The sequence below is a fragment of the Pantherophis guttatus genome, chromosome 1 (assembly GCF_059756535.1).
Source record: "Pantherophis guttatus breed Tessera chromosome 1, ASM5975653v1, whole genome shotgun sequence".
NCBI classification, from domain to species: domain Eukaryota; kingdom Metazoa; phylum Chordata; class Lepidosauria; order Squamata; family Colubridae; genus Pantherophis; species Pantherophis guttatus.
Window position 1 is genome coordinate 210,743,423 of NC_142063.1, and position 16,379 is coordinate 210,759,801.

Sequence of the window (16,379 nt, forward strand, 5' to 3'; positions counted from 1 at the left end):
TCTGCTTCAAATATTTAAAGAAATTCTTTTTTTTCCCTTAATGCTTTTCTTTTAACCATACACTCCTTAAGTGCTTTTCTCCATTTATTTATTATTTATTCAATTGCTATAGCTGCCCATCTCAATCAATGACTCTAGGTGTCTTATAATTCCAAAAGTACAGGTAGTCCTCGACTTATAGCAGTTCATTTAGTGACCATTCAAAGTTACAACAGCACTGAAAAAAGTGACTTATGATTTGTTTTTCACACTTACGACCGTTGCAGCATCCCCATAGTCACGGGATCAAAATTCAGACCCTTAGCAAATGACTCGTATTTATGACGGTTGCGGTGTCCTGGGGTCACGTGACTACCTTTTTGCGACCTTCTTAAAAGCAAAGTCAATGGGGAAGCCAGATTCACTTAACAACAGTTTTGCAAACTTTAACAACTGCAGTGACTCACATAACAACTATGTCAAGAAAGATTGTAAAATGGGGCAAAATTCACTTAACAAATGTTTCGCTTGGCAGCAGAAATTTTGGGCTCAATTGTGGTCGTAAATCGAGGATTACGTGTATAAAAAAAAATTGTTTAAAAACAATAAGAACATCCAAACTAAATATACATAGCAGCTGAAATATGTAGCCAGTTTCTTATCACCTCATACTTTTTTTTGCTAGAGTTTCTGATGAATCTGATGTAGAGTCTCGTAGAGAGGCTCAGGAGACTGGGGACAGCAAAAAATGTCACTTCCTGTCCTTTGTGCCCTTCCCTGCCATTTGTATAAAGTTGTATCCAGAAAACTTTATATTCTACCAATTCTCTCCACTCCACCAAGTTTCTATTACAGTCTCTGTGTCTATGTTCTTGTTGGTAACCAAGGGCTCTCATTCTTCCATTATTCCCAAAAGACTTCTAGCATTGAAAAAATAAATGAAAATCATGGGAAAATAGGGGAGGGGAAGGGAAAGAGGAAAAAGTGTAGGGGAAAGGGGAAAAGAAAGGGGAAAGCATTGACTTTCGATTTTTATTGGCACACTATGTAAGATAATAACATACAACCTTAACTTATTATTTTACATAATAATGTATACTAGCCATTTCTAAAACCTATCAATCAATCAGAATAGAGCTGGAAGGGACTTTGGAGGTCTTCTAGTCCAACCCCCTGCTCAAGCAGGAGACCTTATACCAGGGGTGAAATCTAAAATTTTTTTCCTACTGGTTCTGTGGGCGTGGCTTAATTAAAGTGGGCAGAGCTTGGTGGTAAGGTGACTGGGGTGTGTGGCCAAGTCAATGTCACTTCTTTGCCCTTTTTTAACCTACAAAACACAACACAACACAACACAACTGGCTCACCCACAATGTAAAAGCAGCTGTGCTAGACTCAAAATGGCCCCGCAACAAGCAGGAACCTCACACCGCCACAAAAAGCCCAAAAAAACTTTCACTTTACACACACACAACACAATACAACACAACTGGCTCACCCACAATCTAAAAGCAGCTGTGCTAGACCCAAAATAGCCCCTGCAACAAGCAGGAACCTCACACAACCACAAAAAGCCCCCAAACCCAACTTTCACACTTTACACACACAAAATTCCACATACAGCTTTGTGAGATTTTGTGTGTTTGTGTAGTTAGAGTGAAACACTACAGAAACACACTAAATCTCAGAAAGCTGCACAAATATTATTTTATTTTTATTTATTTTTATTTTTTATATAAAAGCAGCTAAATTTAAAACTTCCTAAACTTTAAATGGCTAGGTCTAAAAAAAGAACAACTAAAAAAAAACCCAATTAACTATTTTTTTTAAAGCTCCCAAAAGGGGGAAAAACTTACCCAATAGAACAGGGTCTCCAACCTTGGCAACTTTAAAACTTGTGGACTTCAACTCTCAGAATTCCTCAGGCAGCTTTGCTGGGAGTTGAAGTCCACAAGTCTTAAAGTTGCCAAGGCAGAAAGGCAGGCAGGCAGATAGAGTTGCTCACCGATGAGCTTGATTGCAGGCAGGGAGATTCAGTTGCTTGCTGATGCAATGGATTGCAGGTATTACAGCAAGCGAAGCAAGGCAGGCGTTGCGACCAGCAGCTAAGGTAAGCAAGCTGGAGGCAGGGGGAGGGAGAGGGATTTTTGCTAGCGGTTAGCAGGCAATTCAGCTGGGATTGTCAGAACTTGGATCGTCAGAGCCATTTAAAAGAAAAAAAAGGCTCTGATGATCGCATGGCTCAGCTGGGCATAGGGGGCGGGGGCAGGGATTTTTGCTACCAGTTCTCCGAACTACCTGCTGCCATCGCTACCTACTTGCCCGAGCCGGTCCGAACCGGGAGCATTTCATCCCTGCCTTATACCATTCCTGACAAGTGGCTGTCCAGTCTTTTCTTAAAAATCTCCAGTGATGAAGCACCCACAACTTCTGACAGCAAGCTGTTCCACTCTCTATTCAGCAAAACCTAAAATCAAGTTCCATTTTTTCCCCCACTTCAAGCCCAAAGCCCAAAAGCAGTTTCCAAGTAGAAACAAAGTTTATTGTATTCTTATCTTTAATCAAAGCAGTCGATAAAGACATCTTTGCTAACTCCTTTTGCAGCTTTTGCAGCCCTTCGTCCATTGTGGGAATGTATATTTTATATTTCGATAAACTAATAAAAATGTGAACTGCCAAAGAGACTCCTAGCATTAACAGAGAAAAACTCACTGCTAGCATCAACTCTTTCCTCTCCTTTCATGTCCATTAATTGTTGCCGCTAGTTCTTATGCAAATTTCTGAATAGCTCTGCCCTTCTGAGATACATGATGCCCAGTGTCCAGTGCCTTCATCTGAAGATTGGTTTCTGATGCTGTTGTCCCATAGACAAGTTGCTTTTGGGTTGGGTGGAGACCAACAATCTTGTTTGGGTTCAACTTATCCAAAAAAAAAGGGGGGGTTTCCATGATGCCTAGTATATCTAAACCTACATCCTGGCCCCATCATGAACCATATTTCTGCTCTTACGAATCTGGGGAAGAGTCAGAATAAAATTGTCACAGCTTGTGCTACAGTAATTCCAGCCTTTGGAGCGAATCGATCAGGTAACAGCCTCTGAATCCAGCAACAAGGAAAAGATTTGTCGTACAATAATAGGATAATTTTAATAAACTGGTATCCTGCGCTTATGCTGTGAAAAATTTCAGAGCTGTTACTGTATTGCTTTAGAGTGGTTTGTTATTAAACAACAGCTGTTGCTAAGTAGGCAGTGTGAAGGATAATAACTGCTGCTGATTGCCTCAGCCATATTGTGGCAACTTGGTTAGTTGATGCAATTTTCCCCCTTTCTATTGGCAATAGCAGCTTATTGTTCTAAGTGACCATTTATATGGTAATTTTAAAGGGAAAATGTACTGCACATTTGAGATAGCAAATAAGGATAAAATTGCATACACAATTTATGCCAATAAAGGAGCCCTCCCTCTAGGTTACCCCCATGTGTAACATGTGCATTGTGCTATTTATAGAATGTATTTTAGAATTACTCTTTAGCAGAAATACAGTCAGAAATTAATAAGGACATCCGTGAGCATTGCTGGGTGGCCAGGCTTCTTTGCTGAATCCTTCTAGCTGAATGCAGATCATGGATCGTGGCCTTTAGAGCAGGGGTGAAATCCAGCAGGTTCTGACAGGTTCTGGAGAACTGTTAGAGGAAATTTTGAGTAGTTCAGAGAACTGGCAAATACCACCTCTGACTGACCCCAGAGTGGGGTGGGAATGGAGATTTTGCAGTATCCTTCCCCTGCCATGCCCACCAAGCCACACCACGCCCACCAAGGCATGCCCACAGAACCAGTAGTAAAAAAAATTGGATTTCACCACTGCTTTAGAGACTTCCTAAGGAAGTTATATGGTCAGGTTTGCTAAGGGATGAAGCCCCAATTGCTTGACGCCAGAAAGTTTTTGCAAAGTTGCCCGGAGGAGCATGGGAGAGGCCACCATCCAATTTCACAATGGGCTCAAAGGAGAACCAGTCAAGGGAAGTTGTATTACTCCACATGGAAGAAATGTTCCTTGGCGATGTGTTTCTTCCTGCTTAGTGATCTGCTGCTTTGAAACAGAGAATATAATTGACTCCTTGGCCATCAGATGGCTGTTATACAAAGATGCTGAAAAATCCTGGGGTTGAATTCCAGTATTTTTTTTTTCTGTTATTCTCTTTACAGAAAATAAGGATTTGGAAAAACTAATTCTTCTACACATCATTAACTCAAGGAAAGGCATTTTTTTTACAAGCCTTGAAGACAACCTCTGAAGCCTGTGACCCAACATAGAGAAAGGCTGCAATGCTGGGAGAAAACCTCAGTGATGTCAATCAAACTTAACTTTGTGAAAACACAAATGGGCTCCCTGATTTAAGTTAGCTTGGTTGCTTCATGATTGGGATTGCACATTTTTTTTTTCCAGAAGGCAGCAAAGAAGCCTTCATAGTTAAATCACTCTGTCTGATTGTTACATAACTGAATGAGTAAAAGCCTTGGAATAAATAGCAGCATTCCTGTACAATTAGGAAAATTTTAATGCATCTTAGTGCTTTAGGTTAGATTCACACACAAGCAAAGGTACATTTTGTGATACATGTTAATGATCCACCACAGGATGGAAGGACAGAGGGAGGGAGGGAAGGGAGGAAGGGAAGATATCATATAATTATATGCAGATAATTATATTTGTTATATGCAGTCAATTTTATAAATAATATCTGCAGAGTTTATTCTTTAAATCATAGACTCATAGAACTGTAGACCTGGAAAGATTAGAAAAATAATCTCTGTAGAAAAATAAACTAACCCACCCACAGACTGTCCAGACTGTTCTTAAAAATTGTCAAAAATGGAGAACCTGCAACCTCCTCACAGGTAGGTTGTTTTAGTTTGATATAGATCTTTCTATTGGGCCCTTTTTCCTTGTATTCAAATGAAATTTGGGTAGTTGCACTTATACCACTTATATTTCCCATCCTTCTTTGTGACCATGGAAAATAGTTCTTGACTATGTTGTCTGTAGATCCCCGTATGAATTTAAACATGGCTATCATGTTTCTGAAGTTTTCCTCTGTTCATACTGAGAATAGCCAATGGTCCTTCAACCTACCTCAGGAGGAATTTCCTTACATTTTTGTATCATCTTTATTGCCCTTCTAACCTGGCCATGTTTTTCTGGAAATGTGGTGCCCAGAATCATACACAATACCTTGAGTGTGGTATCCTCAGTGTTGAGTAGAGACAAAAAGAGATTTCACATGTTTTTAATACGTTGCTGCTTCTAATACAGCCAAGAACATTGTTAGTCACAAATATATAAGTTGTGTGTGGTCACTCAAGCCCTCTGACAACATAAACTGGTTCTACGTGTACTGATCCAGCTAACAATGGGTGCTTCAATATTTGCCCACATAACCTCTCTCCTACAAGAGCTCTGGTGGCTGTCAGTGTGCTTCTGGGTATAATTCAAGATGCTGGTTATCACCTTTAAAACCCTGCATGACTCAGGGCCTGGTCATCTCAGAGACTGCCAATTTATTAAGATCTGTGGGAGAGTTCCTGCTGATGATCTCAGCTCCAAAAGAGTTCTAGCTACAGAAATATCATGGGGGTGGGGGGGCTTTTTTATCCTTCCTGTAAAACAGCTTGCTCTCATATGTAAGAACCACCTCCTTCTTAATGAATTGCCATTAAGAAGTCAAAATGTAGCTGTGGCTGACAGTATGGCCAACCATAATAATAGAGTAAAAAATGCCAATCTCTCCTCTTCTTCAAGCGCATTTTCAACAGATATTGTTGTAGCATGGGTCGTTCCAACCAAGGACAATTCAGAGGAGAAAATATAGTTTAGTTAATACTTTAAAAAGTATCAACTCTTACAATTTGTTAGACATGGGGAGAGAATGTACTCTGTCTCTTGGTTGTACGTTCACTAATCTCTGGAAGCAACGTTAACCTCAGTAATAATGGCTTGACACTTATGATTACAGGAAAGAAATTAAATACTTCAATTTATAAAACTGCATTGATCCAAGACATTTGATAGATTATTCCAGCAGTATTTAAGGTCATAATCTGGTATCACCATGAAGGTTATTGAGAATCAAACTAAAATGAACAGAGTTGTTTAACACTGAAGGGAGGTAGGGTTGAGAATCAACTTTATAATTCTAAATATTAAAGTCATGTGGCATGGCTCTTGTCAGCTAAGTACTACTTCTACATTCATGTTCCTCTTTGTTTGAATAACTGTCTTCTTTTCCTAAATCATTTTGTCAATGTAGCTGGATCAAGGCTGTTGCTTTCAGAAAGATTAAATTGATTTTTTCTTCCAATTTCTGATGCAAAATATTTCCCATTTTACCTTTAAAAGTCTTTCAGGAACGTACCTCTCATTGTTCCCTAACCCTAAAACTTTCAGCAATGCAATTAGGAGATTCTGCATTTTGTGTCTTAGTTGGGAACAATTATCGTACAATGAAAAAAATTTTTAAGAAAGCCTGACAAATATTACATAACACGAATTGGCCACCCCTAATCATAAAATGCTTTAAAATAAAGAGGAAAATGGCATTGTGACAATCCTTGTCAACCTCCCCCCCCCTTATATTTTTGTTTGTTATTGGCTCAAGATTGCTTGGGTCCCAATATCCAGTCCTAACAGCACCACTGATAGCCCAATATCATATAGTCTGTGATCTTCTCTCATCCAGGTCCAACTTTAAAAAATCTTTTGCTGTCTTAAAAGATTCAATGATTATCAAGAAACCATTGGGCATGAGAGATGAATCCACTTGTAAAGATTCAATTTAACTGATTTAGTGCTAAAAGTCTATGCACAGGAATATTCTCAATTAATGGTCAGCACTTGGGAGTTAGATAAAGGTCTACATCAGTCAAAGGAGGGTTGATCTTTGTTCATTTGTAGTTACATAGTGATCCTTTTCACTCTTCCCCCTAGCTCTGCCAGTCCTACCTTTCAAGTTTGTTGAAATCAGTATAATCATATACAGTATCTATATATATAAAAGCCAAAACCACTCATGCCATAATCACGAAATCTCCACAACCGAAAAACCTACAAACTTGAAATTTGCCACATATTTTTCTTTTGGCTTCTAGGCGCTCACTAAGAAAGGATTTTTCAACATGACCATCAGAGCATTAGTATTTCCTATATTATTATTAACAAGCTCTGATGCTAAGGAGTTCTACTCCCCCTCCCCACCTGAAAAGAAATCTGTTCCAAATGCAAAACACAAGCAGAGGAGTGGAGTTTCAGTTTTAGTTTTACTTTCAGGGCAGCAAGCAGCTTTACTACAGAACAGTTGAGCTAAGCCACGTCCAGGCTCCTTCCTGTCTCCTTCTTGCTCACACAGCAATTACTGTTTGAGTTTCCAAACATCCCTCAACTCTCTCACACACTGACAGGATGCTAGCCAAATGAATACCGATGGATGCTATAGGCTGGGACATTCTAATCCCCTTCCCCCTCTGTTCCAACTGCCAGTTGCATTATATTAACACACTCTGATGCTACGGAGTTACACATTCTACATTAAGTTTCAGGCTGTAAGTGTCAATTTATCAAGCCGAGCACATAGTTTCGTAGCAAAGCATGAGGGTCCAGCTAGTCTTTTATGCTACATTTGCTACATTATAAAAGCACACCCTAGTTAAAATCAAACTTTTGGTAGCACCAATAAGACAATAGCGGCTCATAGGGCCTGTGGAATATTGATTTGCAGTGGAATAGTGTGAGAAAAACTTAATTTGTAAACTCATTTGTTGAAGAGATGAATCAGAGATACTAAGTAGGAGTCACTATATTTCCAATCAGTCTCTGGGAGGGTCATTGGCAGAACATCTTCTTAGTTTGTATGCAGAAGGTTTTAATCTTTAGATAAGATTAGAAAACTCCTACCTAAAATCTGGATAATTGCTGCCAATCAGTGTTAATAATATCGGTACAGATGGACTAAAGTTTGGACATGAGACAGCATCCACTATTTTAAAGTCATTAGCTAGAGATTTCTTTAACTTCTAGGAATACATCCAAATTAAATATAATCAAGATAGATCTTCATACCTGAGCAGTTATACAAAAGTGTGACTGTAGATTTCAAAATGCAGGCCAGCGTGAATATCAAAGTAATGTAATGATGAACATATTTTCCACTGGAGCTTCATTCAGATTGACAATCAAACGATGAAGCAATCTACCAAATGAGGCACACCAGAAACCTACAGATGGATCTTGTGTGATTAAGTGTGATATGTAATGAACGCAATCCATTGTAAAATTTCCCTGCAGTTTCCATAAAACTGTATCCCACTGTAAGATACTGAGCAGCTTTCATTCACTGAGTTTGTGTAGCAGAATCTCTCAACCAAATGTCTTTAGTTCGCTCTGCTAAGAAGTGCAAGCATTAGCATTCTGTAAGAATAAGAATCATCGATCTCTGCAATATTTTTGTACACGTGTGAGTAAAACATGGACAAGGAAAACAAGTTGCCAACAGAAAACAGTAGCATTTTTGTCACTTTCTGCCAGTGTCATGAAGGGCTGCCAGTAATATCAATCATGATGCTATTTGCTCTCATATCAGGGTTCAATACCATTGATTATTGTATCCTTCTAGGCCAGGGGTCTCCAACCTCTGGGCTGTGGACCAGCACTGGTCCATGACCTGTTAGGAACCGAGCTGTGCAGCTGGGTGTAAGTACCAGGCAAGTAGCAAAGCTTCATCTGCACATGTGTGGGATCTAGGTTGCACATGAAACCATCCCACCCATGTGTGGCAAAATTATCTTCCATGAAACCGGTCCCTGGTGCCAAAAAGATTGAGGAAGGCTCAACCTTTGTGAGAGTTGGAGATAGGAGGCAATGATTTTAGTAGTTCTGCTCCTTCCTCAGTTGGAGAGTCAAGTCAGAATGCATAGGGAAAAAATCAGTTTTCCAATTGCTGCTTTAACACAAGGTACATAGAGCTGTACCCTGAACCCTACCAGGAATGACTTTGTGTGAGAACATGGTTGAGTCAAAACAAAATCAGATTTAAATCCCTGTGCAATGCTTATTTTTGGTGTTTGAACTGGCATGATTATGGTTTCAAGTTTGACTAGAAGGAATCCCACTTCCCAGAGTCAGGTCTATGACTGGAGGGGTTCTCCTGGACTGTTAGACCAGCAGATGGAGATTTAGCAGTGCAGTATGGCTGCTGTACTGGCTGCCAGTTTTCTTTTGGGTCCATCATTATTTGAAAGACAATGTTGGTTTCCCAAGAATATTTTCCTGAGGACAATCAGGACTGTTTCTTTGATATAGCATGAACTACACACGAAGTACGGTAGCCACCTCTGTGGCAATTTAAAACATATGCAATCCAATGAAAACAATGTGAAATAAGAAGCAATATAGAACCCAAAGTGCATAACTCTAATCAAAATTATGCAACTTCTTCAAAAGCCTCACAATGTAGGACTGGTGAATTTGGAAGCCTCTTCATTCCTTTTACCTGGGTCATTTCACAAGAAGACTCATGGAAATTACTCCATCAGTAATTCTGAATATTGAGTTCTTTGGCAAAGCTTGGAAACAAGTCTGTTGTGTTAGATTACTCCTGTTATAACAACAACAACAACAACAACAACAACAACAACAACAACCAGAGAGCAGCTTCTCTGCAAAACAGGTTGCACAGCTTTGGTTAATGAATGTGTTGTATTATTACCATAAAATAATTCATGTAATTGTAATAGCCCTTCTTTCAGTTTATTCTTCCATGCAAGAACAATTTGAAGCTGACTTCTTATGGATCCAAGTATAGCTCTTGACACTTTACTTGGTGCTTGCCTGCCAGCTCCCTTGGTCCTCCTGGCTTTTTAAGTTTCAATTACAAATACCTTAATAAGTGAGAAGCTGGCAATGCCTCTACATTTCTTATAATACCTCTGGGCTCGTTGAAAGTTCTTAGAAAATAAAAAGGGAGGGTGATTGCAGCTCCATTTCTAGTTCAAATAAAAAGAAAAGAAAAAGAAGGGAAGGTGGCAGAGAGTCTCCTGGGGTGAGAATTGGTAGCAAGGAATAATTATCCCATCCTCTCTTGTGCTATGGAAGTCTAGGCTTCCATAAAATTGTTCATGCCACTGCATTCTACACCAGCTGAAGCATTAGGACAAGCATGCTTTCTCAGCCCCCGTTTCCTCAAAAACTACAAAGGTAGTTGTGGAGGAAAATAGGAGAAAGAAGAATCATGTATGCTACCATGGGCCTCTGCCCAAAAACTAGTGCTGTGCCACTTTTTGCAGTACTGTGATTAGCTTTTAAACAATTGCAAATACTGGGGGGACTGTAGCAGAAAAGGACCCAGGGATGTGAGGCTATAACTCTGCAGCCTATTGTGTCCTCCAACTACATTGGATAAAAAAAAAAAAAGCAAATTCTACAATTGTATGATAGTTATTTCATTCAGGTTGCTGGACCACAAATCAGATAGCTCGAAGTACGAGCTTTAAAATTGTTATTAATTTTGCTGGGTGGCTTAAGGCAATCAATTATTTCTTCTCAGACTTAATCTCCTTCTCTATCTCATCTGCAATATAAGGGATAATTCTGACTTCCCTATTGGGTAGTTGGAATATGGCAATAAGACAAAATACAGGTGTGTTTTGAGTATTAGGACACTGCACCAATGTCACGTTTTATCAGCTTCACATAGTTCCTAAGCAGCTACCTCTATGCTCTCCAAAATAGCAAAATAAAATAATAAAATAAGATGTTGTTAGGAAAAAGGAATGCTTAGAACAGGGGTCTGCAACCTTAAACACTCAAAGAGCCATTTGGACCTGTTTCCCACAGAAAGGAAAACACCGGGAGCCACAAAACCCTTCCCGTGCCTGACTATTTCTTGAGCGGCCACAAAACTAGCATATGCAGTTGAATTAGACGTTCTGTTTTCTTCTGAAACTTTTTTCTTTTCTTGGATTTATCCATGGTTGGCCTGCTGGGGGTTGAAAAGCTCAATAAATCGGGTGCCGGTGGGTGTCGCACATTGGCGGTTGTGATGCATATTTTGAGTGACAGGGAGCTACAGCAGAGGGGTGAAAGAGCCACGTGGCTTGAGCCGTGCGTTGCTGACCCCTGGCTTAGAAAGAGGGGCAGGTGGTTACATTGTCCAATAGAAAAAATTCAATGATTCACACAGCTCACCTTCATTCCTTAAATCCTTAATTCCTTCAATCCCCAATGTAGACATGGACTCAGGATGCACAAAAACAGAAGAATTACTTATATTGTGGAAATTCTTACTCCCCTTTCCTGCAATTGTGTCACAGTTGTTTTCAGGGCTCTTGTAATAAATTAATTATTGCCCCTTTTAATTATTTGAAAAATAATAAAGGCAGGATAAAATAAAATAAAACATTTAAGATAACTCTTAATGTTCTTTCCCAGCAGAAGTTGCCACCGCACTCCACTAAATTATGTATCCCATTCATTTTAGCCTTCATTGTTTGGGTGAAGAAAAGACAAAAAAGTCTGTCTTGATAGTTAAAATGTTGGTCATCCCTGCCTTAAAGAACGGAGAAGCCTCCATTTGCTGGTACATCCCATATATCTTTTGACCCATCTTGAATGTAATACTGATGATAAATCAGTTCTATTCTGAGGAGCACAGCCTATGCAAGATAAAGTCATCATTATCTGATTTCTCTCATCTAGGAAAGAAATAATTTATTGTACAAGAAATCAAAAACAAAGCACCATCGGGGATCATTTGCCAAGAACTATGTTGAAGCTCCTTGGAAGCTTTAGATTTCATAGGTCAGTGAACCTGAGAAATGAACATCATAATCTGTCATCTTTCTGTTTTAATCTTCTGCCTCACTTACTCCAGTCTTCCAAATCACTTTCAATGTACTGCAGTGGAATCTTTTATTTAATATCAAAATAATGACTGCTCAAGTTGCCAAGAATCCATTCAAACTTTTTGATTTGGAAGTTCCACCTTCCTAAATCTAGAAGATTTGCTTGTAATTATTTATGGATTAAAAATGAAAAGAACCCTGCACATAATCAGAAGAGTCATCATTACACATCTGGAATAACCAATGTCATGGATAGGGCTGTTACTTCATTTTGAAAACAAGTTTAACAGCACAATTTCAGGAACTTCTGCCTCCTGTTAAGCCTGGAGTTTGGCTCATGATAGTTTATTTTGGTTGCCCAGTTTAAAATCTGCATAATATCATTGCAACCTTCTTTATCTTCATAAATAAAGAAAACCAAAAGGTAGTGAACCTTGAAAGATGGGGAAAAATCTTTTGTAAGATGGTTGGAAAGGAAAACAAAGGGGTTTAAATTGTAACAAAATTCAAACACAATGACTCTATGTACTATTGAATGTTGACTCAACTGACAGAAAATAATTTGTCCTGGTTTGTTTTAAAACAAGAAATGCTTTTCTTCAAGTATAATGTAAGGTTCTGTTTTAGGAAAGAATGGGCAAAGCCGTCTAAGTCCTGTTTGATATCAGTTTTGCATCTATCCGGTCATTGTACCATACAATCGGGTGAAATCCAGCAGGTTCTGACAGGTTCTGGAGAACCGGTAGCGGAAATTTTGAGTAGTTCGGAGAATCGGTAGCAGAAATTTTGAGTAGTTGAGAAGCAGCAAATACCACCTCTGGCTGGTCCCAGAGTGGGGTGGGAATGGAGATTTTGCAATATCCTTCCCCCAGGAGTGGGGAGGGAATGGAGATTTTGCAGTATCCTTCCCCTGGAGTGGGGTGGAAATGGAGATTTTGCAGTATCCTTCCCCTGCCATACCCACCAAGCCACGCCCACCAGCCTCACCACACTATGCCCACCAAGATACACTCACAGAATTGGTAGTAAAAAAATTTGAATTTCACCACTGCATACAATGTTTAAATATTCTGTGATTAAGAAACATATATTAATAGGCATTTATTTTGTAACATTAGAATAGCCATTCTTTTGTCCGTGATTTTTGAATTAAGAACCCATTGCAATGCTTGAAGAAGTATACTGACCATCAGAAAACTGTCTTTTATTCTATATAGGCACTCCGTGACTTACAACCACAACTGAGCCCAAAATTTCTGTTGCTAAGCGAGACAGTTAAGTGAATTTTGACTCATTTTACGACCTTTCTTGTCACATTTGTGGTGAATCACTGCTGTTAGTAACATGGTTGTTAAATGAATCTGGTTTCCCCATTGACTTTGCTTGTCAGAAGGTTGCAAAAGTTGATGATTGCAGGACACTGCAGTCGTCATAAATATGAGTCACTTGCCAAGTGTCTGAATTTTGATCACCTGACCATGGGGGTGCTGCAATGGTTGTAAGTGTGGAAAATGGTCATAAATCACTTTTTTCAGTGCTGTAACTTTGAACAGTCACTAAATGATCTGTTGATAAATTGAGGATTACCTGTATAGTAATTTAGGAGGAGAATTTGTTTAAAAATCCAAATTAAATTAATTCCAGCAGGTAGCAGAGATGATGGGGCACATTTAACTTTTCCTCCTAGTTCTGTATTCAGATTTAGAGTTCCCATGTCAAAATTACTATCCAAAATGGAAGAAAGGAGAATGGAAAAAAGAAATAAGGAAGAGGAAGACACAGGCAAGATACATTCACCTGATTCCCCCCCAACCCCTTTTTTAAAGGGGACTAACAACCGAGGGAGACATTTAGGCCAGGAAGGTATCAACAAAGAAGAAAAGTTGTCTGCGCCAATCACAATCAGATTCCCTATCCCATCTAGAGACCTTCAGGCTGGATTGGCTTCATCTAAGTTACAGAAGGAAAGAGATATTGCCATCAAGAAGCACTGAGGAAGAAAAACACAGTTCTGACTAGAAATGTATCAGGAAATGGCTTTCCCCCCACCATACTTATACATGATTAACTGAACTATTAAGCCAACATTCTGGATTTGCATGACCTAGAATTGCCCCCTAAAGACTATGTCGATTGACCATCCTTGGTTCTGGGGGGAGAGAAAGTGCCCCCCCTCAGAACGGGCTCGCAATTTGGGTGTCTTTCTAGACTCACAGCTGAGATTGGAACAACATCTGACAGCTGTAGCTAGGGGGACCTTTGCACAGGTTCGTCTGGTGCACCAATTGCGACCCTACTTGGATCAGGAGGCTCTCCTCACAGTCACTCATGCCCTTGTCACCTTACGGTTGGACTATTGCAACGAGCTCTACATGGGGCTACTCTTGAAAAGTGTTCGGAGACTACAGTTGGTCCAGAATGCAGCCGCGCAAGTTATAGTGGGTGCACTAGATACACCCACATTACACCAATTCTCCGCGAGCTGCACTGGCTCCCTATCGGTCTCTGGGCGCAATTCAAGGTGTTGGTTATTACCTTTAAAGCCCTACATGGCTCAGGACCAGGCTATCTTTGAGACTGCTTTCTACCACATAGGTCCCAGTGACCGGTACGATCCCACAGAGTCGGTCTCCTCCGGGTCCCGTCAGCTAAACAATGTCGGCTGGCGGGCCCGTGGGGGAGGGCCTTCTCTGTGGCTGCCCCGGCTCTCTGGAACCAATTACTTCCTGAAGTCTGGACCGCCCCCACCCTATTGGCCTTCCAGAAAGCGGTGAAGACCTGGCTCTTCTGGCAGGCCTGGGGCTGTTCATCTCGTTATAGTGAACTTGCGAGACCCGGCCACAAATTGGAGTGTATGTGTTTTAACATTTTAATGTTTTAATGTCTTCTAAAGTCCACAGGTCATAAAGGGGCCATATTTGCCCACCCCTGACCTAGAATCATGATGTTCTGTCCCCCTTCCTCACACAGGCAAACGTAATACCAAGCACACCTGCCAATATTTTATTAGGTAAACAGATTAGAATTCTTGGCAGACCAAGGTTTTGGCAGCAAACTGCTGAATGCCTGCCAAGACCGTTTTCACTCCCATAAAGCAGAAGAGGACTTATCTTCAGTCCATTCCAGGAGCAACAACTTATCCATGAGACAAGAGTTTAGTCAATGTTCAGTCCAAAATATATCCAAGCTGAATTTCAGAGATCACGATGTGACTTTCAGGCTTTAACTTTGTCCGTCAGAAAGCCTGAAGAGCAATCCCACCCACTTTTATTCCTGATGGGGTGTGGCTCCATGACTCAGCTCAATCCCATGCCTCTTCCGTTGCTGCACACGCTTCTCCCTCCGACGCTGCCTGGGATCAAGCCAGGATTCATCCTCCTTACTCCCTGTCAATTGGTGCTCCGATATGCCTTCCTCCTGGCACATCCCAGGCTGTTCCTCCTGGCCTTCGGATGGAACCTGAGGCATTGGCAGAAAGGAGGGTCCTGGAGAGGGAGGCCTTGTCAGTTCCTCCCCATCACCTTCTGAGTCTTCTTCCTCTGTTAGGACAGGCTCGGGAGTAGGGGTCACAACACATAAAATAACACCAAGTCTGACTAAAATAGTAATAGTAATAGCACTTAAGACTTATATACTGCCTCATAGTGCTTTACAGCCCTATGGTTTACAGTCAGCATATTGAATAAGGAATCTGGGCCCTCATTTCACTGACCTCGGAAGGATGGAAGGCCGAGTCAACCTTAAGCTGGTCAGGTTCGAACTGCTGACAGCGGGCACATCTTGCCCATAATACTTCATTCTAACCACTGTGCCACTATGGCTCAATGTCCTGTGTGCAATTTTTACTCAAGTTGCACTCAGAAGCTGAGCCTGACAGACATCCACGCACTCTTAGAGGCGTATGAAGGGAATATGAATTGGATCACTTTCCAAAGAAATGGGCACTATCGCTGTTTGCAGATCTCAGGACCTGGATTGGGGAGAGGGAAGGAAGAAGGAAAATGGGTCAAGGTGTTTAGTACAAGAAGTAGACTTGCTGTTGTTGGAGCAAGCAGCAGGTTCTATGATTGATATCTGCTGGTAAATTGGGGCTTACATTATTACTTGCATTGAAAAATAACTCTTTTTATTGGAGGAAGTAACAGAATTAAAGATTTGTTTTTGTGTTTGGTTAGAAAATGTCCCTTATGAGGCTACCTCTGGTTATGTGATGTTTAACCAGGTTCACTCCAGCAAACTTCAGTTATGGCAAACAGCATAACTGTATATGTCCCAGTTCAAAAGCGAGACTCTTTGGCGCTGTAGATTCTCAGAAAAATGGTCATAGTGCATTTAAAGTTCCACAGAAAACAGTACAATTCAAGATAAATCTTGCTGAAATAAGTGGGAAAAGCTAATTAAAACCCAAGCAGTTTGTTTGGAACCAAGACTACAATCTTGGTAAGAATTGTACAAAACTTAATTCTGAGGAGATAATTGGATTCATAGGGCTAGAAATTATAGCATGAA